This window comes from Lissotriton helveticus, chromosome 7 (genome assembly GCF_964261635.1).
Source record: "Lissotriton helveticus chromosome 7, aLisHel1.1, whole genome shotgun sequence".
Taxonomy (NCBI): Eukaryota; Metazoa; Chordata; class Amphibia; order Caudata; family Salamandridae; genus Lissotriton; species Lissotriton helveticus.
In genome coordinates this window covers 1,614,056,401-1,614,082,101 of record NC_136068.1, presented here as the reverse complement: position 1 = coordinate 1,614,082,101, position 25,701 = coordinate 1,614,056,401, and the positions used below count along the sequence as shown (strand labels likewise).

Here is a 25,701-nt window from a genome sequence, read left to right as displayed (position 1 = left end):
TGTTGACTAGCAGCAGATCCATATTCGTCCCTCTACATGTAAATGTAAATGTAAATGTAGAGGTACTTGTATAGCGCACGACTACCCGGAGGCATCTCGGCGCTTGTACGAATACCGCTGAGGAACCCTTCCTGGCCTTTCCCTGTGAAGTGCCCACTCCTGTGCACCCCCAAGGTGAAGACAGGCATCCTAGCGTTGTTGGGGCCATTGTGGAGATTAAGCAAGCTATTGCCCTGAGTTGCAGAGTGGGACTCATGATTAGAAAAGGCACTGAGGCGAGAATTATCAGGTCCGAGGAAATTGATCCCAAGACCCGCCGAGGCGGGAATTGAAGCCTGGTCCCGGGCCAGACTTCTGCATCAGGGTCTGCCGCTCTAACCATTGAGCCACACTTCTCCACATCTAGTGAGTGCATATCTCCCGGCAGTGTCAGTGGATAGTGGAGTGAGAGCGGACCTAGGATTGACCCATGTGAGGACTCCTCGTGCATGTGTGGTAAAACCTGCTGCATGTACGGTCCCTAATAGGCCCCTACAACGCAACATAGAGGAAGTAAGCGGGAGATGCGTTTCTTGCAAAAACGCTACATCAATGTGGTGTCTCTTCAAGTAGGCTATGACCTTACGGACCTTCCTATGATCATTCAGTCCATGAACATTCCAGGTTAGTATTTTGAGTGTGTCTACCTCTGGGTCTTGCCCTACTTCAGTCACCTGTGTCGTGAAGTCGTACGAAACCACCATCGCTGAATATTATGTAACTGAATGGAACTGTGCTACAGGCAAAATCAAATAAAGTTAATATACAACCTTGTTTGTGACCCAAACCCCAACCTCCCACCACCCACATCAAGGCCCCCCCAACCAGTACCTGAAGAATCGAAAACTTGAAGTGCCCCAACATCAGAACATACATTTTGCTAATTAAAACACAATGACCCCCCCCACACCACCCTCTTCTTCCCACCCTTAAATACAGCAAAAACAAGACTCCCTGTGTGTGAATCACTAGGGGGCAGAGGTTGCCACCTATGCTCTAGTAGACCAACCTTTCGCAAAGTATATGTTATTCCGCACATCGACTTAATAGTATTACCCATTGGCGCACAAGATATTTAACTTACATTTCGTAGCCCTAAGAGCTAGCAGCCAATACTAGAAATTATGTTCCCCATCATAGACAACGCAATACCATGAAAGCATGCCACACCCACCCGCCCAAGAAGACACCTAAACACATTATAGTGATACCCAGTTTCATTAGCACAAGTTCCTTATCTGAGAGATCTGCAATCTTGTGGTCAGTCCTGCTCATCCAGCGATCCACCTGCAGCTTCAGCGCCTTCGGTCTTTTCCGGGTTGCCCCGTTGCTCCGTGGACCAGTCTTTGATCGCTTTTTGCAATACCTTTGGGTCAGTAAAGAAGAGTGATCTGCCCTGCCGATTTATCCGGAGTCGGGCAGGGTACAGCATTGCATAATCAATATTCTTCTCTCTCAGCTGCTTTTTGAGTGGAACTAACAGGTGTCGCGCCTCCTCAACCCTCGCTGTGAAGTCAGGAAACAGGGCAAGCACTGAACCCTCATAGTGAAGCGATTGCTTCTCCATGGCAACTCTCAGCGCCGCATCCCGATCACGGTAACTAAGTAATTTAGCGATGATAGGCCGAGGGGGTGCCCCCGGGGGTGGCCGTGGACCTACGGATCGGTGCGCCCACTCGACCCCGAACATGGATGAAAAAGTATCGTTGTCCAGCAGCTGTATCAGCAATTTCTCCACAAATTGTTCCATGTTCCCAGTTGGTGTTGATTACGGCAGGCCCGTGATGTGTAAGTTACTTCTCCGCGACCTCGCGTCCAAATCTTCAGCCTTGTCCTGTAGAGATTGTACCACCTTTTCCATGTGTTTGCGACTTGACTCAACGTCCGTCTGAGCTTCTGCCACCTCGGTTAGCCGTCGTTCAGCCATGTTTGTCCACTCTTTCGGACATCCTGTCCATGCGGTAGGAGAGGGAGTCAATCTTCGTGCCAAGCACCGTTCGCGAGTTATGAAGACCCTTTTCCATCGAGGTCAGCATGGCTTTGATATCACTGTTTGGTAGTTCCATGGGTCGCTCCCCACCTGCATCCCTATCATCAGCCGAAAGTGCACGGTCCCTGGGCCAGCGCTGTATAAAAGGATAGCTTCTGTTGGGTTTTGTCAGTCCAGCCCATAGTGATTGTCAGGTGCCACAGCCCCGCAGCCAGATATGATCCTCAGTCCACCAGACAGTGTAGCTACGAAGGACCGCAGAACTAGCTGTGCACAGGGGGAATCGTCAAGCATATAAACCCACCGCAGGGCCACCGTTTACTGTAAGGCAACGCTGGGCACAGACGACTCCCTGCAATGGAGCACACCACTCAGCACACCCCAAGCTCCATCACCGACAGGTAGGCAGTCCAGGCGGGCCTAAGCAATGGGCACTGCTAAGAAATGGAAGGGGCTTGTAGAAACCGGAGCTCTTCCCAGGACCGTCACGCACAGCCAAGCCTCCCCAATTAACCAGCGGTGTTACACAGCAGGGGAGCGCCAAAGGTCTCAGAGGCGTCAGGCGTGCCCAGTGTACTCGGGCCGCGTTGGGATTCACCGCACGCGGCAAGGGGCGCGGCACACGTAGATCTAGATGCAGGCCTCAATATCGCATCTCCATGAGGGAGTGGGTAGACCGGGGGAGTCCACAGCGCCGGACCCATGCGCGCCGCCGGCCTCACCCCCAGACAGCCCTCGCCTCCTCAATTCGATCGTAGCGGAGAGCGTGGCTCAGCAGCCATGTCCGCATACTGCACAGCGCTCCACTCTTACCGTAATCCAGCAGGGCACACCCCACATCCAGGCTGGGGGTCGCAAGGGCACACAGCACCGAATTTTCGACGTCCTATGTCCGTCTCGCTGCTCCGGCCGAGTCGACCAGGCGCACCCGCCCGGCCAGCATCCACTTCCGGTCGGCCTGAGAAATACGTGAGGCCAGGAATGCGTGGCCCAGCGCGAACGCCGCAGCAGCAACTCCAGTTTGTCACTCACACGCCCCCAAATCGGGAGCTTGAGGACTTCGTAGGTTCCGGGTGGCTCACACTATACGGGGCTGCTCATCTTAGGTTCGTGAGAACGCGCCAAATTCAGGATATGTAGACAGATCAATGAAGTCAGCGCAGAGCTCCTCTGTTAGGCTGCCATCTTTGGCACCAGCAAGCTCCGCCCCCCCCCCCCTATTGTGCATATTCCTGCATCAGTATAGTAATAGAGCATTTTTTGTAGGCACACTGTATGACTTTTAATTATGATGTGGTTGTGTAGTGGTCTACGGCCATTAGGGGTAGTATATCAGTTTAATGATGAGTACGTTTTTGGTGGAGTGCAGAAACAAACCTTTTCAAATTCAAGGTGGTATAGCTCAGCTGGAGGCAGTGAAACAATTGTAGTGTTTTGACAAATGGAATGCATAGGGCAGACCTAACAAAAAGACACACTATAAGAGACGCTGGGGCATATTTAGTAATGGCGATAATGATCGCCAACGCAAGTTACCACAATTTTTTTATCGTTTCTCTTCCCGGATACTTATCGCATTTTATCGATGTATTATGAACACATCTGTAAGATGCGATGCGATGGTGTCCGGGAAAGGATGCGAAAACTCCCGCTAACATCACAGCGATGGCGATAGGTATTGTGGCGATACCTTGCCATTGCCGTGTTATCGGCGATATCATTTCAGCTAGGTTGCTAATAGTGTCTGCAAATCCCCTTTTAACACGATAACTGATACTCTCCCCTATAAAACACCTCCATGTAACATCATTGTTAGTCAGGATTTTTTCTGGTGTTAAATTCCGGTGCTAACGTGGTTTAGCGCACCTTTTATTCTCGCTTTGCGCGTCCGAGACTTCTTTAATAATAGTGCCTACCTTGCATGTCATTAGCAATAATTATCGCTGGAATGCAAGGCGATAGGAAAACCGCCAGCTAACGCCAGAAAGCTGGCGCTAACACAGTTTGCGCAGCCTTGCTAATAGGGTGATAAAAATATTGCCGCTTTTTCGGCAAAAAGTGCAGCAAAAGCGGCGACATTGCCTTTGATAATATGCCCCGCTGACTTTATTTGCTGTACAATTACCTCCAACAACTGCAATTTATAAAGATTGAGCAATCCTTGTATGACCAACTGTGATGTTACTACACTGGTTGCAGTTGTTGATTAAACAATTACTGCTGCCACGTTACACTACTGCATCCAGCAAGGGGTGCGACCATCCTCTTTGCAACAGGACATTATCACTACAACTGCTGTTTTACTTATTATAACGGAACACCTTGAAGTGAGCATAGTGCTTCATTATCTCCTGGACTTCAGTGTCAACATTAGTGAAGATAGTACTAACACGACCACATTAACAGTGGATATCAATCGTCTAATCAATATCGGGACTGCTGATCATGTCTGTGCAAAAGTACCCCGGGGCAAGCATCCTGCCTGCTGCTTGGCCCACTGCATCCTAAGCTGAGGGCTCTCACCTCCAGGCTTTGGAGGGATGGATGTTTCACACTCATTCTCCTGTTGGCTTCCTCTCTGGAGTCTCCTACCAGGCTCACAGAGAGTTATGTTCAAACCTTCCAAAGCTGTTGAAGGTACTGGTGCTCATCTCACGGTAGGAGGGACTCCAGATCCAATCATATATATGAGCATGCAAAGGGCCTCAGCTGCTGTCGACGTGGAGCTCACCCACAGTTTTCTTTCTCTTTTATGTCACTCTGAGTTCCCGCTGTGAGATCCCAGTCAGCCTTAGAAGTGAAAGACTAGGGCAAGAGAAAGTGCAGGGGCTCTCAGAGCAGTTACACACAGTACAAACAGGTTGACACGGTATATGTCCATCTGTGGCGTGCTCACTCTCAGAACACATAATGGCCTCACAAGTCCCCTTAACAGTGTCATCACTAATGGCTGTCTGGTCAGAATCTGGATATGCTCAGGGGGGCCATTTGGCACAAGTGTAACCTAAGTTAGCCCACTTGGTTCGGGTTTCATGTTGCACATGTCTAGATTCAGAAGAAAGAGGCTTACACAGAGCCAGAGGAGCGGCTGGTGCTTAGTATCCCGTTCACTCACACTGCAGGCAAACGATCTGTTACAGCTCATTGTAAGAGTTAGTATTAGCTGGTGTGTAATCTAGAGCAGTATTGCCATCTACTAGGTGTCACCTGGTGTATAGGTGGTGAGCAGGCGCCATAGTGATTGTGGTCTTAATTCATGAAACTTGCAGTCAGATCATATTTTTACTTTGCATTCAGATTAGTTAAATACTCTTTCATTTCTGAGGAAGCCTTGTTGGGTAGACATTGCCAATGCTCAGTGAGTGTACTGCTGAGTCTTCGCAGTTCCATGAGGTAGTGATATCTTTGGGATTGGTACACCAAGCAGAGGAATTATCTTCACAAGATGTGTATGCATGTCTGTCATATTATCTGCAGGTCAATCACGTGTTCTTACGGACCAACTACAAACTACAATGCACAACAAGGGATACACAGAGAAGGGTCAAATTCGTACCTGTGTTCATGAAAGTGGTTTTCACAGCTCGAAGAATTTTAAATAAACACCAAAATAAGAATTATATCCATACAAGACCAACTTGCCATGGTTTCTAAATCAGCCTTATCCAACAACACAATATTCATGCCAACCCCAGCCAAATTTGTGAGAAAACTAGATCCAGGCAGCTTTCTTGGAGGCTAAAGAAGAAGTAAAGGAGTCTTTCTACAAGAGGTAGATGGAGGAAGCTCCTTGTCAAGAAAGGGAAGAAGTTTTTCCTTTAAAGGAGGGGTGGGGGCTGATGGCAGGGGTGTTTGTATTTGTTTTTATATTGCACCAGCCTATATGAAGCCTGTACATTACATGAGTGTTTGGAAGACAATCTACAAGATCATGTACATCAAATAAGTATTATACAACTACATTATTTTGCATGTTTTTTAGCACATGGTCATTAAGTGGTTTTCCATAATCACACGATATTGAGTGAAGTGCCAAGACCAGGATTTGAACATGAGTTCCGAAGATCCAAAGGAAGCAGCTCTAGCCACCAGACCACATCTCCTGACTAATTCATACGAGGTTGCAACAGAGAGGGGCCCGGGACAATGGAAGCCACTTTTTGGGTCCACAGGGTACTGAAAGGAGGAAGAGGAAAAGGACTTCCAGGATCGACTAGAGACATGGTTGCAAGGGGCAAGATACGCTTGCTCCAGTAATTGAGGTACAAGTTACCATTGAGGGACCTTCGGGGTAAAGAATTAGATGTAGTATATAGCTCCCATTATAGCCTTGTTGAGAGTTATTTGACAGAGGAAACCTCTTTAGAATCAAAAACTCATTTGTTGTAGAAAGAAGAGATTTTGACATTACAAAAGTCAGATATTTCACTGAATTCTTTCAGGTAAACAGTGCTTTTGACCAATCTTTACATCAAACTCTGCTGTCGTTAAAGATATTTTGTTATTACAGTCTTTGATGTTTTCAATAAGGTGGATACCGCACAGTATCTTTATTAGGCACAGTCAAGGCAGCGTGCCTGCAAATATACAGAAACTCAGGCCGGGTAGTATCTACAGTACACAAAAACATAGTCAAAGTTCCAGTTTGCACATTCACTAAAACACAGCCTACACTAGGGTCTGGAAATAAACTGGAACACAGGTTGGCTAGTGCCTGAAAATACAGAGGAATGCATTTTATCCTAGTGTTTGGTAATACAGATGGGCACATGACACACAGGACCACAACCACAACTATAATGTGGAAGTACGCAGGAGCTAGGATTAGAGTCTCTAACTACATGTAGGCAAATACACAAGCATGTGAAGAAAGCTCCATATTCCCCTGTGCTGCAATTCATTTTTATATTTTTAAAAACGCAAGCAGTGCTCTTTTGACCGATACAAGCTAGGATAGGGTATGAGAATACACAGAGACCCCTCATTAGCTAAAAAAAACGTTGTCAACATGTAAAGACACCAGATGAACTAGGTAGTTTGAAAATAGTACGACTGTATTATTTTAACAGAATCACAGCAATTCAAGCATTAAATCAATACTCCATGACAGGTGGGCGTGGCTAGCAGCCAAGGAACATGGCCGCAACTTAGAGAGACTCCGTGCTCCCGACAGTGAGCCAGCCTATCCGTTCATTTATCCGTGACCCGTTGTGCCTACAACAGTGCGAGGAGGCGTTGGAGAGTACCCGGTACTGAGCGGTAGCACTCTGGCTGCTGTGGGACGCTCACAGAGACGGCGGCGGAGTGCGACATTTTGAGGCCTGCCGCGGAGTCAGCAGCCAGGACCTAAAGTTCGAGGGCCATCCGGTGGCGGCGGCCTGAAGTTCGGATCGGGGAGGAGCGGAAGTTGCGTCTGGTGGAGCGCTCCCCCCCTCCGAGGTACAGTGGAAAGCGACACCCGATCACACGGCCCCGCGGCTGGGGCTAGGGTCCAGCTATATCCTTCCAGCACGGCCCGAGTGTATTCCCTGTGGCAGCCGGACCTAGGGCGGACGAGGGTCTCCCGCCGCCATTGCTGACCTGCGCACAATCGTTCTCTGTGGCGGCGCCTGCCCTCCAACGAGTGTGGGGCTGGAACATACCGGATTCTGGCGGTGAGTTGTCTCTCCCCCATGCACTTTGAGTGATTTCACTGCTGCGGATTGTTTTGGCCGCCACTGAAGATATTTGCACCAGGGGTCGCCTCGCCGGATTCTGCCAGTCAGGTAGGGGAGGTCCTGCACGTTATCTGACACGACGGACATGAGTTAACTGCGACACGGCTTAACCTGGACCTACTTTCTGCGCAGCAGCTATCCTACATACAGTTGAGGCGTGCGCAACATCTGTATCCTGTGAAGTGGTGGGAATCGAAGGGAGAGCGGGCCCCTCCGCCCTCATTGCCGACGCACAGCGGCGCGCATTTGGTGGCGCACGGCTCCTGAAAGTCCCTGGGAGGCCGTGCAGATTTGAGGTCTGAATTACCCGGTGGGCTTTGGCGAAGTAGTGGTCCTTTCACGACGATCAACGACCCTGCTCCACACGGGACCATCACCTGCACTGCCGCCATGAGTAACAGAACCACAAAGGGTACTAACCAGGACAAATTCGCATTTACAAAATCCCAGGGAGACGCACACGACAAGAATGTACCGTCGTCTGTTGGTGTTAATGTTGGAGTCACGCAAGAGGTGACCCTGCAGGACATCATGACCACCCTAAATAAGGTGGACTCACGCATTGGCACCCTCGCAGTTGACCAAGCCTTGATCCGCGCAGACTTAAATAAATATCCACCAAGGTGTCGGAGGTCGAGATCACGACGGCGGTCCTGTCATCTGACACTTCCACCCTCATAAAACAGGTTCAACAGCTGGAGGCGGAACAACAATCTTCGGGCGGTCAGACTCGAGGATCAGGAGGGGCGGTCGAGACGGAATAACATCCGCCTTATTGGCATACCGGAGACAGCGGGGGGTCCAGCCCTGGATCTCTTTGTGGAAGTTTGATTACGACTCACCTCCAGCCAAGGGGTCTATCCAATTTCTTCTCCGTGGAACGGGCGCATCGGGTCCCGGGCGGTAGACCGAAGCCAGGGGCTCCCCCACGGCCCATCCTAGCCTGCATCTTTAATTTTAGAGACAGAGACACCATCCTGCAGACCGCCCGTAAAGCCCCTCCGATCCGGATAGACAATGCCACTATCACGATTATTCCAGACTACACTGCAGCAGTCACGAAACAATGCAGAGGATTTCTCGACGTTAAGAAGGCCCTTCGGGAATGTGAAATAAAGTACTCTATGATGTTTCCCGCCAAATTACGAGTGGAAGCCGAGGGTAAGGCGCGGTTCTTCTCTATGCCTGAAGAGGTGCAAGACTGGCTGGATGGCTGGAGAAAGGCCACACGACCTGGTCGCACAGGACACCGTGACGCACAACGCAACAACCAACAGGCGGACATGGAACAAGAATGAGCGCAAATCCTCGATAGGGTGAAAAATGCTGGAGGCCAGAGAGGTTTGAAGTACCATGAAGACGTCCCTGCTTCATTCCCTGGGGACACTTTCATCGCTGATATCTCCGAACTGCTCGTTACAAACATGAATAGCGTGCTGACACTCTTGTCTGCCCGGGATCAGGTACTTTTGGATATAAAATGAGGGTATAACCCGCCCGGATGTTCATGCTGGGCGCTTTTGACGGATATCTTCCTCTGGCTATATTGGACGTAACTTGGGAGGGACAATGGGTTTAGGAAGTTCTTGGGGTGGGGAGTTCCGGGGGGTGGGGGCGGAAGTCGTTTTCTATTGACCCCCGTTTGAAAACTGGGAAAGGGTATTAAGCACTCTGCTTTGTTGGGGTGGCGAGTAGTTTTAAATCAGTCGAGCAGGGAGGAGGGTGGGAGGGTGGTGCGGATATTGAAAGTTGGTTTATGGTTCATTGTTTTTATGGACAGGGCAAAGGATGTCGAAATGTATACCTGTTACAGTTTTTTGGGCATATTGCATTGGGGATTGTTTGACATGTCACACTATATATGGCTTTAGGAACAGTGTCGGCAAACCCTGAGGTTTGTTCTGGTGACCCCCCCCCCCGACGTCCCCGGTGACTCCCTTGTCGTTGCTCACCTGGAATGTGCATGGTCTGGCCGATAAGATAAAAAGGGGCTTGGTGTTGCAGTATTTGAGGCGAAATGCACCAGCGGTGGCCTTGCTGCAGGAGACACACTTGATGGGCTCGGCGTGTAGGGCCATGGATCGTTGGGGATACAAAATGGAAGTATACTAAGTAAACAGTTCCCATTGACTGTGCATCACACTTGGACAGATGACCAAGGGCGGTTTGCAGCTATATCATGTCAGTGGGAAGGGAGGCCCTTTAATATTATATTGGTGTACATCCCCCCGCCCTCCAGGCTGTGGCCTTCCCAGCGCTTAGCGCATTTATACTGAGGTTACCGGAGGGGGACCTGCTTCTGGGGGGCGATTTTAATGCAGTGTTGGATGGCACTAGCGACCGTTACCCCCCAGGTCAAATGTTTCGGGCTGTATGAAGGGATTTATTGACGCACTGGGTCTCACGGACGCATGGAGGTATAAACACCCCACCACGCGGCACTACACTTTCCAATCAGGGGTGCACAACAGCTTCTCCCGTATAGACTACTTCTTGCTTTCAGCTGACAGCCTACCTCATTTGAAGGACACAGAGATTCGCCCCCCTGGCATCTCAGACCACTCACCTGTCTCTCTGACTTATGCGATACACACTAAGGCACGAAAACGCATTTTCCCCATCTATCCGGGATATTTACAAGTTCCCAAGATACGTAAAGACATTACTGCAGTTACGAAACATGACTTCCAGGAGAACGTGTCCTTTGTGCAATCCCCCAGTATTTTGTGGGAAGCGTACAAAACTGTGGTGAAAGGGCAGGCCATAGGCGTGCGGAACAGGGAGAGTTAGATACCTTAGAAGCTAATCTGGCCGAGGTTATTGCTCGACACACTGAAAAACTGCAAGCCGCCATCTACTCCCTGCAGTCTGGAAAGGCTGTGGGGCCCAATGGAATACCCATTGAACTCTATAAACGAACATCTGATCTAACTGCCCCACATCTCTTAAAAATGTTCTCGGAAAGTTTAATAGCTGGAGTGCTACCACGCGATCAACGAATGGCTACTATAATAACGGTCCCGAAGCCAGGTAAACCCCCGGATGACTGTTCCTCATACTGACCGATATCTTTGCTTAACGCTGAAGCTAAGATTCTTGCCAAACTGATCACCATATGCCTTACCCCACACCTCGAGAACCTAATTTACACGGACCAGTCCGGATTTATGTTGAATAGGAACACTGCACTTAACCTTCAAAGGTTGCAGGCAGGGCTAGCGAGCATGCCATATCTTCAAGAACCTGCAACTATCCTCTCTCTCGATGCTCGGATGGCATTCAACATGGTGGAGTGGCCATTCTTATTTGCGGTCCTCCGACATCTGGGCTTGGGCCCCAAATTTTGTGCTTGGTTGCACTTGTTGTACTCTCACCCGCTGGCGCACGTGGTGGCGAATGGGCATATCTCCAGAGACTTCCCACTCACACGAGGCACACACCAGGGCTGTCCGCTGTTGTTTGTCTTGGCACTGGAGCCATTGGCTGCATGGATCCGGTGGGACCCTATGATTCGGGGACTTAAATGGACAATGACCTGGGAAGACCGCATCTCCTTAAATGCGGATGATGTGCTACTATACCTGACTTCCCCTAGACGCTCTATTTTAGAACTGTTGAATATTTTTTAAATCTTCGGTCGGGCGTCAGGGTACACCATCAATTGGTCCAAATCGATTTTATTTATCCTGCGAGGCCCGCCCCCACTGCTCCCGGCGGTCTGCCCGCTCAAAATCACGGGGGACTCCTTTGAATATTTGAGTATCTGGTTGACACCCTGGTCAGAGGACTTTCACCAGAAGAATCTGATGCCCCCCCTCGAGCGGTTTCGGCGCGATGTGGAACACTGGCGTAATCTGCCGCTGACCATGCTGGGCAAGGCAACCCTTTTTAAGATGATGGCGCTCCCTCGGTTTCTATATGTTTTGGAGAACACCCTGTTTTCTGAACCACTAAAGTATTCCAAGAAGATAGAGGCGGCTGTCTCTGGCCTGCTCTGGGTAAACAAACCGGCACGCGTAGCACGGGGAAAACTAGTAATGGGCTGGTATGACAGCGGGATAGCTCTTCCAGATATTCAGTTATATTACTGGGCAGCCCAGTTAAACATAATTAATCAATGGTTGCACTCACCTCAGACAGAACCAGCGTTTCAGGCAGATAGGCAGGGGTTGGGAGAAGCTGGAGTCCTTTCCGCACTATGTGATAAGGGTAGAATTTCATCCCTCATAGGACCAACGGCACACACGATCGACATATGGTATGCAGCGCAGGTACGTCTTAAATGCAAAGGTGTTATCACCCAAATGACTCCACTCTGGTTGGCGCGACAGCTGGGATGACTTCGTCACAGCAAAGGGTTCCGGGCGTGGGACCTGATAGGTATTTCCACGGTAGGAGACTTATGGAAGAGGAATGAAATGGTGTCATTTGAACAGCTTAAGATCCAATATGAGCTGGCCCCCACTGAGAGGTTTCGGTACATACAGATCAGACATGCCCTAGGCTCTGTTCTCCTGCCTGGCACCAATATACCAGAGGCCACCGCTTTAGAAGACAGGCTCCTGACTGAACACATGCCAAAAAAAGCAACCTCATTCACTTATCGTAAACTAATCAATAACATGCCAGACCCGATGCTGACACTCAGGCACAAATGGTCCACTGACTTGGGCGATATAGACGATGCAGACTGGCAGATGGCACTGTCATCCCCACGGGAAGTAGCAATCCCTGCTAAGCTCCGTTTGGTGCAATTAAAGATACTGCATCGCGTATACTATACCAGGGTTACCCTCCACACTATAGGTAGGGCAGCACACCATTTTTGCTTGAGAGACTGTGTTGAGGTGGGAACCTTTATTCACACTATATGGCAGTGCCCCCAGGTCGCAGCATATAGGGTCAAGGTCATGCACACACGTTGTTTTCAAAGCACTTATGATTGTTATCAAAACATCCATAGTTGTTTTAAAAACATATTGATTCTAGAAAAAACCCTGGAGTGACCACTTTAGTATAAAAGACCCTCACTCTCCCCTACAAATAAGGGGGGACGGGGTTCCTGCATTCCGAATCTCCGACACCAGCTGTCTGACATCCTTTTCAGGTTGTCATCCTCAGCGCAGAGACGGGGTCCTTCATTCCAAACCATTAGGTGAAGGAGCTGGGTCTTCTCTATGGGTTTCTTGGCTACAGATACACATATCTATACGCATACACACCTACACATCTAAGCAAGGTACATTTTAGCAAATTACTTAGGGCACGCATTTTAGGAATATTCAAGTGCTACTATTTTTATCTAAGCGGTTTCTGTTCATCTTATTAGCATTATGGTAGAAATGTATCTGCTATTCACTATATTGGTACTAGCAATCTCTTTTGTATGCTTCTGTCTCCTGATTGTCGCAGCACATATATTTTACACAAGGTTGTCGCCGGACCAAATAATTCAAGATTGAAATGTCCTAATCGCCATCCTGTGTATTTTCTGAGAGAAAGCTAGCACAAGTGTCTGAGCAAATAGTACCGTACTGTTTTCCAAGATCCCTGAGGAATCAGGGTTGTTATGTCCAGTGGTTGCCAGAAACTACCTACGCCACTATAGAATACAGAGGGGTGGTAGAGGCACTGTAAAGCTAGCTGGTCTAACAGATGACATATCCAGTGGGGGTGTCCGGAACACAACAATATTCTTAATGGAATTACTGCACTTACAATGTCTAAAAAATGGCTTAGACAGTGTAGGGGTACAGGGCTCATGCACATGTACCCTCACCAGTGGTATAGAGCATCCAGCTAGAGGGGTGGCTTACCTATGCCAGGGCAGTGGGTGGTAGGCATGGCACACAGCGATATGTGCCATGTCGACTCTTCCCTTTGTTCTGCACCAAAATATGCAGCCTGCAAAGGCAGTGTGTGTGTAAAGATACATGGCTTCTAAAGGTGGTACAATAAGTGCTGCAGCCTTTAGAGGACTTCCCTGGTCACAGTGCCCTTGGAACCTATAGTACGTTTTACAAGGAACTTACATGTGGCCAGAGAGTTGCAAATTTGGTTTTGCAACAGTACAATTTGGGGAAAGAACATAGGTCCTGGGTGCCTGGTTGGCATGAATCCAGGGCACACTCAGTCAAAGTACATTAACAGTTTGGCATAAAGTGGAGGCACCCATGCAAAAAGTGGCACTTTCCTACAACTTATCTTTTGAAATATATAAATAACGAGGTGCAAGCAGGCTTATGGCACGTGCAACCGCAGTTCTGATAATTTCCAGGAAAAAACAGGTGCACCGGGCGATTTTTGGAGCATTAAGAAGCAACTAAACCCTCATTCAATATGGCTTCATCCTCCCAACCAGGAAAGGGGTATGGGTTCTAAGTAAAAGAAGGCTGGTGCAAGTGACCGGGGATTCCGGGACCAGGAAGACGAGTATACAGTCCGAGACCACAAAGGGAGCCGGCACCTACACAGCGAAACGAGGAGGTGGCAGTGTCTCGACCTTTAAGACATGAGTAGTCTTTGTGAGTGAGGGCCGGTCGAGACAAGAGAAGGGGGAGACTTGCTGCTTGGGCATTACTTTCTCGCATCCCCGGCAGGAGGTCAAGCCGAGTCCCACATTGAAGATGTATATCGTGTCGATTTCATAAGAAACCAACATTTTGGAGTTCTCAACACAAAGAATAAGTGGATGAGTGTGGCGCACTATTTCTTTTTTGTCAGCACTGTTTGTCTATATGTGTTATATACTATTGTCAGAGTTGATTTATGGTATTTTTCATTGCAGGAACTACTGCAATGTGATTAAATTGGTAATGACCAGATTGGGTCAGACCTCGGTCTACCGACAATTGCAGGTAGGAAAATAAGGGCATTATGGGATTTACCGTCCTGATGAAGGCCGAGTGACCTTTATGGGCAAAATGTAGCAGCTGAAACATGTCGACAATTTTGAAGATAGAAGGGATGCAGGGATAATAACTTTCCCTATCATCACCATCCTTTAGAGAATTTTTAATCCTGGCCAGGAAATCCAAGAAAAAAATGTAGTTTTAGATATTCCCGAGCCAGTTTTAATCTCAGTTATACTGAGTTTCTGCACAGTATGATCCCGTAGACTTTTATGTTTGGACTATCTTCCCCTCCCTTATGCTCCATCCCAGGTGTTGGTCTGCGTGGGGATGTTGTTAGCTAGCCCGGTGATTAAGCATGCCACTATTAGTGGGTGAGGGCAATTTTAACAAATACTGTATTTTGTTTGCTTTACACTCATCCAGACCTATTCTTCTTTCCGCCTATTCCTTTTTGTGTGTCTAATGTGTCATGCAGCCTAGGTTTGTACCACAGCTGAAATACAAGGTTACACGTGGAATTTCTAGGGAATAAAGCTGAATAGGCTAAGGACAAATCTGTAAATACAGATTGAGAATATAGACACAATGCTGAGCGAAAGGGAACTAAATCAGTGTGTAGTAGTGGGTATGTCCAGGACATCTTTAATATATACCCTCATAAGACATGCATCTGTGGCTCGCGGCGCTTTCACCAAGCAAGTAGTTGTTTGATAAAGATAAAGGCTAATTCTATATCACAGTATTAAGTGACGAAAATACATTGATCACCAAAGCACTCTTTGGAATAGGATACTTTCTGGCAGAATAACAAAAATGCTAAGCTATCTGGAGGCAAGCCTGAGTCAGACTTTAGTGTATTTGACAAATGTTGAATCCCTAAATAACTCAGTTCTTTATTAATACAAATGCAAAATAACCATTAGTGTCAGCGATTTTTATAAAAGCTACAGACGACGTCAATAAAACAAAATGTTATTTGTAGAAAATGCATGTTTGAGAAGCAGAGACTACATACAGACATGCATTTTTATTACACCAGAAATAAAGATAATCCAGTGTTCTCTCAAACCCTTTACTTGAAGTAGGACTAAAATCCGACATTTTTCAATACTTCTCAAATCTGTTTCAGACAGATACTTTACAGTACGTAATGGCCTAAACAATACATACCAAAATAATGGATGCATCATTCATGCTGCTCAAGCCTTTTCCCACCGAGATAAGTTAAACAGTAATGATTATTACAGTATTCAACTCTTCTTATTGCAAATGCACACAAAAATGAACTGCCTAATGTTTCCTTATGAACTATGAAAGATACACTAATTGACGTCAACATATTCTCGAGGATCCCACTTATTGTGGGCAAGTTCTACTAAAAGTAAAAATAAAGTAATTCTCCAAAAGTATGTCAGAAAGGGTAACTGGAGAACGTGGTGCCTGTCTACCAGCGTGACCAGCAATACATCACTCTTCTGTTTGGTCCTTTGACCAAGTTAAATATGCACAAAATGAAAATGAGTTTGGAAACATTCATGTGAGTATTGCAGAAAGAAATACTAATGAGCCCACGATCCCTAAGCAATCTGAATGATACTACACGTATATTTGAAGCGTTAATGGCTATTTCATGGTGCGTTTGTGACACTGATTGTTGGTGCTATTACAGCTGGCATCCCATAATTCATTCGAAAGCATTGAAACGTCTATATTTCTAAAGAGTTTTTATGACATTACCCTCACTATTGGTGTATAAGGTGGTTCACTGATAGAATATCGACCCCAAAATATCCCTATACACAAATATCGAGTTATAAATATCGACATCCTGTGAAAGTCATACACAAATGAGATGATTGTGTATGATAGCGTATAGCGACTACATTCTCTGTTGCAATGGCTTTGTGAAGTGCAAAATCAGCAGCATAAAATACTATTGTATTTTTAGGAATACTTGCAAAGATTTGTCTTAAAACTGAACTTGGGGATATATTTCAGCACCTTTCCAACAGTGGTGCTGGAACTATTTTCACTGTGTGGGTGTTCACATCAGTGTTACATCACTGAAGTCATAAGGGTTATTAACAATCCTAGCTTCAGGCAAAGTGTAGGGAATGCATTCAGCAGGGAACTGGTAAGGGTGTAGTAGATAACTGGTGGTGCATTTTGGAGCACAGTGTCACAAATAGATTACTAAGCCTCGTGCAGTAGCACACTGTCATTTACAGAAAAAACATCTACCATTGAAAGAACCATCACATTTGCATAGACATATAGTTTTACTGATAAAACTAGGGGTAAAATTTCAGAAGGAAGTTAATATGGGAAACACTCTTGACTCTGTCTTAATTCCCCCACTCCGGATGAATATTTACAATCATAAATAATACAAAACAAACCCTGAAAATAGCTATTTGGGAGTCGTCTCCTCACCATGAAACCCATCACTTGCACTGCTCATGACCCCACAACATTTTTTACCAGTAAATAACCGAACTAAACAACACATCGTTAAATAAAACACTTCACACACAGAATGGCAGTAGGGGAGAAAATGTGCTAAATAGTAGACAAGTTTTTATCAGTATTACAAGCTAGCATATGCTCCAAGGTGAGAATACAACCACTACCAAGAGTTGTATGAACAGATAGACAAAATTCTATCCTAAGGCACAAACACAATTTCCAAACCTGAGCAACGCTAGCAATTATAAGAGTCCATATCAATAACACTCCTTTCCAGCTTGTAAAGTTTAATTTCTTCTTTTATTGTTCCAATGTCATGATTTCTTCATTTTATATCAATTCACAGTTCAATCCAGCCATAGGGTAACCAATGTAAAGATTCTTGCCACAATCCATAGAAAAGAATTCTTCAGCAGTTCAAAAGCCAAAGGATCTTGCCAACACATTTTTCGTCAGGCACATATGCCAGAAGACTTCATTAGGGCAACGAATCATGTATAAGTTAAAAGATGGCAGAACAATAAATTGAAAGGTCCAAAGGCCATACGCCCTAATCAGTTCAAATTCCTTAATAAAGGGAGGTTGTCATGTATCATTGTCGAGGAACACGAAAGTAAATCCTAGAGCCTGGTAAGTCTCCCGAGTTCGAACCTACGAGAAAAATCCAGAAGTAAATCACAGCGCGTGTCTTCGTACGGCGTCTAGCCGAACTGAACAACACATCGTTAAATAATATTCCCAAAAAAAGAAATTGTACTGTGTCTATAGTGATGTCATCCATAATGTCAATGGTAAGGTGATATGTAATGTCAACATTAAAGTTGGTTATCTGATTTGTGATGTCATCTGTCATATCATGTGTGCTGTCGTGAGCCGTGCATTTGTTGGGCAGTTACAGTTTTCATGGCAGTGCAAGGTATAGTTGTGTAGCTAATTGGCCATTTTCAGAGGTAATCATTTTTTACTTTGTAACCGTAACCTCAACTTATTTATTACTGGGGCTTTTTGAAACATATATTAATGTGTTATGAGCAGAAAAAATGGGTGGTAGGTGCACAGCACTATTTAATTTGAGGTTGATTAAGAGGTTCTGCTGGAGAGGGTGCACTCGAGGGTAGTGTGACCGTCACACATTTTGAAATATCAATGAAAATGGTGTAAGCAAAAGAATTGCAGTTAAATCCCCTCGTGGAGGCACTCCTAGACGTTCATAGAAATGACTCTATTGTTTTTCAAAATTCAGGTTTATTTCAAACTTGTTTTGAACATTGTAGAAAGGTTTTCTCTGTCTCATAAGTATGCAGATATTGACATCATATCCATACGATGAACAACCATATTTCTCCAATGCATTTCGGGCTGCACGCCCTTTATCAAGGAGAAGCTAAAAAGAAGAAAAGATGAGCCCGAATCAGGGTGAAGGAATGAGACAAGAAAATCAAATAACAATATACTCAGTGCCGATCAAAAAGTGAGGTGACGTGACAATCACAAACAGCGTGACGAGAAATGACCTTAGGCGTTGTACAGACGCGACAAGCGCGTGTGAAGATTAATGATCGGATAAGGTCGTGTGGAAGATATAACCGAAAATAACATAAAACGTGTTCGATTGGTGAAAGTCATTACGGTATACAAACGCGGCAAGCGCGTGTGAAGATTAATTGAAGTCATTACAGCGTGCAAACGCGATAAGCGCGTGTGAAGATTGATTATCATATGGGGTCGTGAAGGAGATGTACGCTCCCCGGGTGAATTACTTACTTGGTGATTAACGCCGTGGCGGTCAGTAAAGATAACGCGACGGTCTGAAGATGCAGGGAGGTGCATCGGGAGGTTGAATACATAAGTAAAGACATATAAAACGGACTAGTAAATTAAAAGGTAGTGGCCATCTTGGAATGGGGAAGAAAACAGAGAAACTGAAGGCGGACTAATATGGAGGGAAGTGGGGAAATATAAAAGGTATAATAAAATGAAAGACATAAAAGGTACGATGAAACAAACTAAGAGATTGAAATAGAGAGCAAAGCACAACAGTGAATAATAGTAAATTACAAGTAACAGCTATATTCTACACGATCATTAAGACCATGGGGCTTAAGGGTCTGTAGGCGGAAAGTCCATTCTAGTTCTTTCTGCAAAAGTAGCTTGCGATTGTCAGTTCCTTCCTTTCGTGGAACACATTCAAGAACAGTAAACTGAAGTTGTGCAATAGTGTGATGGAATTCTTGAAAATGTGTAGCAACATTGGATTTCTCATTTTTGGTTCGTATGTTGGACTTATGTTCGTTAATGCGAACCTTGATTTTTCTTTCAGTCTTGCCAACATAAAGTTTACCGCATGGGCATTTTAGGGCATAGATGAGATTTGTGGAGTCACAAGTTGCGTTTACTCGCAATTTAATGGAGGTCCCCTTCATAGGATGTTTGATTTCATTTCCTCTCATAACGCAATTACAATTGTTGCAGTTGTGACATGGTTGGGTCCCTTTGAATTTTTGTGGAACTATAGGTGGTGTGGAAAGGATTTCTTTGATATTCTTGCCTCGAGTGTAAGCAAACAGTGGGGGGCTATCAAAGATATTCCGAAAGTCTGGTTCCATCTGGAGAATGGGCCAATGATTTAAAATAATTTTTGGGAAACTGTTGCTGGCTGTTGAAAATTTAGAGACTAGAACCATGCGTTGAGTGGGAGGTTTGGTCTTTTTGACTAGACTTTGAGGTCTAGTGACGTTGGCAACTCGGGTCTCAGCGTCATTAATGATTATTTGGGGGTATCCTCTCTCAAGGAACCGTTGGTGCATTTCCTTGATCCGACAAGTGTAAGTGTCCTGTTCCGACACGATTCTTTTAATGCGCAACATTTGTGAATAGGGCAGATGTTTTCTAAGAGACCCTTGATGGAAGCTTTGAAAATGAAGTGTATTGTTGCGATCGGTTATTTTTCGATGCAGATCTGTGATGATGGACTGGTTCCAGATTTTAACTTGGACGTCCAAGAAAGAGATTTCTGTGCTGCTTGTTACCCATGAAAGGAAGATTCTTGGATCCTTGGTGTTGAGGTCCGTGAGCGCTATAATAAGTTCTTCTTCTGAACTAGCCCATAAGAAAAAAAGATCGTCTTTGTATCTTACATACATTCTCAGTTTGCCTTGAAATTTGGGATTCTCATATATATAGTTTTTTTCAAAGTTCTCCATATATATATATTTGCGTACGTTGGAGCAGCGCAGTTTCCCATGGCCATTCCTGTGAGCTGGAGGTACCATTTATCTTTGTCTTGGAAATAACTATGGTAAAGTGTGTAGATCATCAACTCCATTAAAAATGTTTGCATTTGAGGGTTGATGTCGCTTATGAGTAAGGCTTGTTCCACTGCTTCAATACCTCCCTGATGGGGTATGGAGGTGTATAATGATCTGACGTCTGCAGTACATAAGATCAGTGATTCATTGGCCAAGTTTTCGATTAAAGAAAGCTTATTCAAAAATTCAGTGGTGTCTTTTATATAGCTTTGTGCTTTGATGACTAAAGGTTGCAGATATCTATCAAGATATTTTCCAGTTGGTTCATGAATCGATCCTTTAGTGGAGACAATTGGCCGAAAAGGTGGATCATGGAGATTTTTGTGAATTTTTGGACTCATGAAGATTTTTGGACATCTCGGAAAATCTGTGATTAGGTATTTTTTGGTGCGATCTTCAATTATTCCTGATTGGTGTGCCCCATTGATGATGTTCAATAACGAGTCCTGGAACTCTTTGGTAGGATTGTTCTGAAGTTCCATGTAGGTTTCTGGATCTTGGATATGTTCATTTAAACGTTGCTCATACATAGTTGAGTTCATAATCACGAGCGCTCCTCCCTTGTCGGCTTTTGCACATCGGATGTTGGGGTTGTTGGCTAAAGACTTTAAGGTATCTAAATCCTTCTGTGAAGTATTACGATGTTTCCTGAATTTGTTGAAATTCATTTTAGTAAGATCATTTTTGACAAGCTTTTCAAACAGATCAATGCTTTTGTGACTTTGAGGGGCTAGGTAGTTGCTAGATGGGCGTAGGCCCCTGAGCTGGTCACTTCTAGTATCGATAGTCGGCGGTACGATGTTCTCAAAGAAGTGTCGTAGCCTTAGTTTCCTAGTGAGCTTGAAGGTACTTATTTCCAACTCAAGTAAATTTGTGTGGGTGACTGGGACAAAAGAAGTACCCTTCTCAAGGAGGTTCATTTGATGTTCCGAAACGTTAGTGTCAGAGATGTTAATCGCTAAGTTGGTTTTTTGGGCTTCGGATCTTTCTTTGTGACAGTGCTTCGTGTGTTCGGAGGGCTTCTTTCCGAATCTTTTCTTCTTGCTCCTCCGGGGTCTGTGATTGTGTCTGGGCCTAATCCTAAAAAATGAGTAGCGTTGGGTTGTTCTGTTTCAGTGGTAGAAGAGGATGCCTGGTCATGAGAAGGTGAACGAGCCGTAGAGGTCATGGTGGATGTTTTTTGTAATGGACGTTGAGATGTATCACTCCCTGAAGAGGAGGTGTCTGTTTGGGTGTTGTAAGGTTTGTTCCTTCGGCGTTGGGCGTATACAGCGGCCCAAGTATATACTTCATCCAACTTGTAATCAAGCGTGTCCCTTCGGTACTTGCGGATCTTGCGTTCATTGATCTCTCGGTGGTGTTTGTCTAGGATGGTTTTTATGTCTTCAAGTGTTGAGGCTAATTCTTCTGGTGTAGATAGGTCTTTAAGTTGGCTATCAGTTTCTTTGATTTCTTGTTCAAGGTCTTTTAAGATGCCAGCCAACTCCTCAACAATCAATAAGATTAGGTCGAGACTACATTTGTTTAGTATTCCGTTCCACTTGTCTTTGAAGTCCTTGGAATTTTTACAAAGTGACGGCTTAAGAGCTATACGGAGGCCACGTGGGATTCTTAGGGCTCTGTGGTACTTCAGTAACGTACTTGCGTGTAGTTTTTGGTTAATGTGGCGTTTTGATAAGTATATAAGTTGTCTCAGGCATTGCTCTCTATTACGGGAAGGTGTACTCGGGCTGATGTCTTCTTCGATCAAACCATAGATTCGTTGGCGTTCATTATCATCATATGCGAGAGTGTGAGCCCTCGCTTCAGTACTTCGTGAAATTTCTTCAAATTGCATTATATTGGTGGGCGTGCTCGCTGCCGGTTGGCGGATATACGTACCACAGAGCCCTAAGAATCCCACGTGGCCTCCGTATAGCTCTTAAGCCGTCACTTTGTAAACATTCCAAGGACTTCAAAGACAAGTGGAACGGAATACTAAACAAATGTAGTCTCGACCTAATCTTATTGATTGTTGAGGAGTTGGCTGGCATCTTAAAAGACCTTGAACAAGAAATCAAAGAAACTGATAGCCAACTTAAAGACCTATCTACACCAGAAGAATTAGCCTCAACACTTGAAGACATAAAAACCATCCTAGACAAACACCACCGAGAGATCAATGAACGCAAGATCCGCAAGTACCGAAGGGACACGCTTGATTACAAGTTGGATGAAGTATATACTTGGGCCGATGTATACGCCCAACGCCGAAGGAACAAACCTTACAACACCCAAACAGACACCTCCTCTTCAGGGAGTGATACATCTCAACGTCCATTACAAAAAACATCCACCATGACCTCTACGGCTCGTCCACCTTCTCATGACCAGGCATCCTCTTCTACCACTGAAACAGAACAACCCAACGCTACTCATTTTTTAGGATTAGGCCCAGACACAATCACAGACCCCGGAGGAGCAGGAAGAAAAGATTCGGAAAGAAGCCCTCCGAACACACGAAGCACTGTCACAAAGAAAGATCCGAAGCCCAAAAAACCAACTTAGCGATTAACATCTCTGACACTAACGTTTCGGAACATCAAATGAACCTCCTTGAGAAGGGTACTTCTTTTGTCCCAGTCACCCACACAAATTTACTTGAGTTGGAAGTAAGTACCTTCAAGCTCACTAGGAAACTAAGGCTACGACACTTCTTTGAGAACATCGTACCGCCGACTATCGATACTAGAAGTGACCAGCTCAGGGGCCTACGCCCATCTAGCAACTACCTAGCCCCTCAAAGTCACAAAAGCATTGATCTGTTTGAAAAGCTTGTCAAAAATGATCTTACTAAAATGAATTTCAACAAATTCAGGAAACATCGTAATACTTCACAGAAGGATTTAGATACCTTAAAGTCTTTAGCCAACAACCCCAACATCCGATGTGCAAAAGCCGACAAGGGAGGAGCGCTCGTGATTATGAACTCAACTATGTATGAGCAACGTTTAAATGAACATATCCAAGATCCAGAAACCTACATGGAACTTCGGAACAATCCTACCAAAGAGTTCCAGGACTCGTTATTGAACATCATCAATGGGGCACACCAATCAGGAATAATTGAAGATCGCACCAAAAAATACCTAATCACAGATTTTCCGAGATGTCCAAAAATCTTCATGAGTCCAAAAATTCACAAAAATCTCCATGATCCACCTTTTCGGCCAATTGTCTCCACTAAAGGATCGATTCATGAACCAACTGGAAAATATCTTGATAGATATCTGCAACCTTTAGTCATCAAAGCACAAAGCTATATAAAAGACACCACTGAATTTTTGAATAAGCTTTCTTTAATCGAAAACTTGGCCAATGAATCACTGATCTTATGTACTGCAGACGTCAGATCATTATACACCTCCATACCCCATCAGGGAGGTATTGAAGCAGTGGAACAAGCCTTACTCATAAGCGACATCAACCCTCAAATGCAAACATTTTTAATGGAGTTGATGATCTACACACTTTACCATAGTTATTTCCAAGACAAAGATAAATGGTACCTCCAGCTCACAGGAATGGCCATGGGAAACTGCGCGGCTCCAACGTACGCGAATATATATATGGAGAACTTTGAAAAAAACTATATATATGAGAATCCCAAATTTCAAGGCAAACTGAGAATGTATGTAAGATACATAGACGATCTTTTTTTCTTATGGGCTAGTTCAGAAGAAGAACTTATTATAGCGCTCACGGACCTCAACACCAAGGATCCAAGAATCTTCCTTTCATGGGTAACAAGCAGCACAGAAATCTCTTTCTTGGACGTCCAAGTTAAAATCTGGAACCAGTCCATCATCACAGATCTGCATCGAAAAATAACCGATCGCAACAATACACTTAATTTTCAAAGCTTCCATCAAGGGTCTCTTAAAAAACATCTGCCCTATTCACAAATGTTGAGCATTAAACGAATCGTGTCGGAACAGGACACTTACACTTGTCGGATCAAGGAAATGCACCAACGGTTCCTTGAGAGAGGATACCCCCAAATAATCATTAATGACGCTGAGACCCGAGTTGCCAACGTCACTAGACCTCAAAGTCTAGTCAAAAAGACCAAACCTCCCACTCAACGCATGGTTCTAGTCTCTAAATTTTCAACAGCCAGCAACAGTTTCAAAAAAATTATTTTAAATCATTGGCCCATTCTCCAGATGGAACCAGACTTTCGGAATATCTTTGATAGCCCCCCACTGTTTGCTTACACTCGAGGCAAGAATATCAAAGAAATCCTTTCCACACCACCTATAGTTCCACAAAAATTCAAAGGGACCCAACCATGTCACAACTGCAACAATTGTAATTGCGTTATGAGAGGAAATGAAATCAAACATCCTATGAAGGGGACCTCCATTAAATTGCGAGTAAACGCAACTTGTGACTCCACAAATCTCATCTATGCCCTAAAATGCCCATGCGGTAAACTTTATGTTGGCAAGACTGAAAGAAAAATCAAGGTTCGCATTAACGAACATAAGTCCAACATCCGAACCAAAAATGAGAAATCCAATGTTGCAACACATTTTCAAGAATTCCATCACACTATTGCACAACTTCAGTTTACTGTTCTTGAATGTGTTCCACGAAAGGAAGGAACTGACAATCGCAAGCTACTTTTGCAGAAAGAACTAGAATGGACTTTCCGCCTACAGACCCTTAAGCCCCATGGTCTTAATGATCGTGTAGAATATAGCTGTTACTTGTAATTTACTATTATTCACTGTTGTGCTTTGCTCTCTATTTCAATCTCTTAGTTTGTTTCATCGTACCTTTTATGTCTTTCATTTTATTATACCTTTTATATTTCCCCACTTCCCTCCATATTAGTCCGCCTTCAGTTTCTCTGTTTTCTTCCCCATTCCAAGATGGCCACTACCTTTTAATTTACTAGTCCGTTTTTTATGTCTTTACTTATGTATTCAACCTCCCGATGCACCTCCCTGCATCTTCAGACCGTCACGTTATCTTTACTGACCGCCACGGCGTTAATCACCAAGTAAGTAATTCACCCGGGGAGCGTACATCTCCTTCACGACCCCATATGATAATCAATCTTCACACGCGCTTATCGCGTTTGCACGCTGTAATGACTTCAATTAATCTTCACACGCGCTTGCCGCGTTTGTATACCGTAATGACTTTCACCAATCGAACACGTTTTATGTTATTTTCGGTTATATCTTCCACACGACCTTATCCGATCATTAATCTTCACACGCGCTTGTCGCGTCTGTACACCGCCTTAGGTCATTTCTCGTCACGCTGTTTGTGATTGT

At 45.1% G+C, this 25,701-nt stretch overlaps 1 protein-coding gene across 4 annotated transcripts in view; it reads right to left on the bottom strand.

Moving 5' to 3' along the window:
• The window catches only part of LOC144770602 (ATP-sensitive inward rectifier potassium channel 11-like), a 47,783-nt gene that overhangs the window by 6,963 nt on the left and 15,119 nt on the right, over window positions 1-25,701 (bottom strand). The window contains exon 1 of one of the 4 annotated variants that reach the window (XM_078655277.1): window positions 1,251-3,225. The exons of 1 other annotated variant lie outside the window; for it this stretch is intronic. The gene's annotated coding sequence lies outside the window, so the exon portion shown is untranslated. Of the gene's footprint in view, window positions 1-1,250; window positions 3,226-25,701 lie in introns of those variants that run through there. 2 more of the 4 variants (XM_078655278.1, XM_078655279.1) reach the window with 2 other exon arrangements.